The following is a 3,677-nucleotide window of genomic DNA, read 5'->3' on the forward strand; positions in this document are numbered from 1 at the left end:
TTCACTTCTTCCTTATGAAGGTTTTTTTTCTCTTTTTCTCTTTTAAGTACTTCTTGTCGACCTTCTGAGTAGCTTTTTTTGTGCAAACAGCGTCAGGTTGGTGAAAATTATCTTTCCAAGCATGGTCCATAACCTGCAATTGTTAGTCATTAATGACACCTGTAGTGCATTTTTGACATTATTTCTAATCAAACACAGAGATGTTCAGTTAAGTTTGAAGACACAGACCATATGGAAAATAAATAGTAAAAACTTATAAAAGACTTGCATAAGATGTGGCCTACTTCATATAGTGAATCATATAAGGCTTATATGATTTACTCATGAAAGTGGCCACTTTCTCATTACTTTCATATATTGTTTTAGTAAGTATCCAAAACATACAAGTTTCATTTATATAATTTTTCAAGGGATCTTATATCTGTTTTCACTCTTGTATGCTTTTCATACAAGTTTCACACAAGACAGATACAAACTTTATAAGATTTATATATATATTTTCCATATGGGAGAGGCTCATTGGTTACCTCTGTTGGGATGGGAATCAAGAACCAGTTCTTGTAGTTCTGCCTGCCTGTCGATCCCGCTTATCAGTTCTTGCACTTTCACTACAATTTGTGATTTGTGTATATACCTAAATACTAAGAGAAAGATCACATGTGTCCTCATTAGGAATTTAGGGATTTGATTTGGTATGTTGGGCTATAGCCTGTAGGTTTATATCGCTGTTTGGTAATTATGAGACAGTGTTCAGATCATTTTACAGAGCAACATGAAAGCAACATAACCAGTAGTATAATGAATGTCTTTCTCCTGGGGGTAATAAAGTAACGTACTGCATTACTTTTAAGAAAAGTGTTCTGTGTAATATGTGCAATAATTACTTTTTTACTTTTTTGTTGAATGACCTCAAAACTGATCACAAAAAAGACTCCCCAGGAACCTATGCCAGGATCCTGTTTGTGGACTTCAGCTCTGCCTTCAACACCATCCTTCCAGACCATCTCCGAGACAAGCTTTCCCAGATGAATGTGCCTGATCCCATCTGCCGGTGGATCACTGACTTCCTGACGGACAGGAAGCAGCATGTGAGGCTGGGAAAGAATGTCTCGGACTCCTGGACCATCAGCACCGGCTCCCCTCAGGGCTGTGTTCTTTCTCCTCTGCTCTTCTCCCTGTACACTAACTGCTGCACCTCCACCCACCAGTCTGTCAAGCTAATCAAGTTTGCAGATGACACCACCCTTATTGGACTCATCTCGGACGGGGATGAGTCTGCCTACAGGAGGGAGGTTGAACGTCTGGTGTCCTGTACAGCCACAACAACCTGGTGCTGAATGCCCAGAAGACAGTGGAGATTATTGTGGACTTCAGGAAACACACAGCCCCACTCCCCCCCATCATCCTGACTGACACCCTCATCACCTCTGTGGACTCATTCCGCTTCCTGGGTACCACCATCACCCAGGACCTGAAATGGGAGCCCACCATCACCTCTGTCATACAGAAAGCCCAGCAGAGGATGTACTTCCTGAGGCAGCTGAAGAAATTCAACCTGCCAACACGGACGATGATGCAATTCTACACTGCAATCATCGAGTCCATCCTCACCTCCTCCATCACCATGTGGTACGCTGGAGCCACTATCAGGGACAAACAGAGACTGCAGCGTGTTGTGTGCTCTGCTGAGGAGGTGATTGGCTGCAGACTCCCATCTCTGCAGGACCTGTACACCTCCAGGACACTGGGGCGTGCAGCTTGGATCACAGCTGACCCTTCTCACCCTGGACACAGTCTGTTTGACCTGCTCCCCTCAGGCAGGAGGCTCCGGTCCATTCACACCAGAACCTCTCGCCATAAGAACAGTTTCTTCCCCTCTGCTGTTGGACTCATGAACAATAACCATATGACTGTTCCCACCACTAACACATGACCCTACACTGTGTTCACTGCATCATTCCATGTTTGCACTGATCACCACCTGCACTCATGTATATATCTATCTACTTAGCACTTTTAATTTTTATTTTTATGTTTATTTGAGCTTTATCTGACAGTATGTTTTGCACTAAGTACCGCAGCAATTTCCAAATGTTGTAAACCTGTTCAACATTTGGCAGTAAAACCCTTTCTGATTCTGATTTCTGATTTTGATTCTGATTCTGATTCTTATTATTTTGGATGATAATTTCTTTGATATGCTGCTTAGAGAGGGTTGTGACTCTCAAAGTGCAACCAATAACAATCGATAAGGGAATCAATAAGGAATCGAATTTGCATGTTTTCTCTGTGCTCTGCACCTATCCAAGCCCAAGGCGAAGAATCTTACTTCCTGCTTATAAATAATAATAATAATAATAATAATAATAATAATAATAATAATAATAATAATAATAATAATAATAATAATAATAACAGATCCTTCTCAATTGCATCTGATGGTAAATTTACAATTCCAGTATACAGTGAATTTGTAAACCTTTTCTGCAACATCATCCACTATAAACCAGAAACCCCTACAAATGATCTGCTGGAATTTCTGTGAACGATTTTCAAAGAATTTGCTTTATTACAAAATGGTGCAATGGAATACAGAGGTTTAAACCTGTATTTTTGCTTGCACTGAAAATTTGGTAAAAATTTTTTATAGTCGCTTATGACCCACATCTGTTTAGACAGTACCTCGCATTTTGTATGTGAATCAGTTATTTGTGATTATAGGTACACTGAAAGTCATTTGGATTTTTGCAGGTTAGAATAACTGCTTTTTGAAATTTCACATGATCTCATCATAGTAGGCACTAGTTTGCGCTTGTGTTTTGTATTGCTGTATTTGCTCTTTTTTTGAGGTCTGCGTTGAGCAGGTGGCCTTACCTTTGAGTGGAGCATCTATCTTATGCTCCTCAGTTCTACATCTGTTGCTTTTACATTCCCAGTTCCATTTCTGAGATGTGCAAGTAACTCATTCTGTACAATAAAACCTTGTGAGTTTTTTTAATTAGTTTCTATTGGGTCTATTGGGTCATGCTATGAGTTTTCCTTTTACTTAATGGTTTTTTTTAACATTATGTAAAAAATCTGTAAATTCATAGCTTTCTGTAGAATTTGTTACTAGTGTTGGATATCTACAGGAAAATATTTTCACCAATAGATGATGGGGAGGCATTTTTATCAAGTAACATTAAAATGTGTGCAGTAGAGGGATACATTAATACCATGTGAAGCGATATGAACACTTACAAGCATTCAAGTTCACATCAATCAATTTAGAATAATTAGTTAATCTATCAAGCATGTCTTCGGACTGGAGTAGGAAACTCCGCCCACAACAGCTGGCCAACACCTTTGAATGAAGAGCAAGTACATATTTTTCAATATAGTGTGAAGCTGTCTATAAACTTACTTTACTGCTTTGATGCTACAAGTATCTTCACTCTGAATGGCGTAACTCACAATTCGGTCAAGTGAGACTCTGGTTTTGGACCACATGACACAACAACTTATAGGGGCTGAAAATGTCACACACAGAAAAAGTTGCATTAATTTTATCCATTAAAAACAGTCAGACCATAAAGTAAATGAAAAACTATTTCTTCCTTGCAGTACTCACTTGCACAGACTGAGCTCATCCAGGTTGTGAAACAGAGAAGAGCGGCTACAATCAAACTTGACTGCAT

The sequence above is a fragment of the Astatotilapia calliptera genome, chromosome 18 (genome assembly GCF_964374335.1).
Source record: "Astatotilapia calliptera chromosome 18, fAstCal68.1, whole genome shotgun sequence".
Lineage (NCBI taxonomy): Eukaryota > Metazoa > Chordata > Actinopteri > Cichliformes > Cichlidae > Astatotilapia > Astatotilapia calliptera.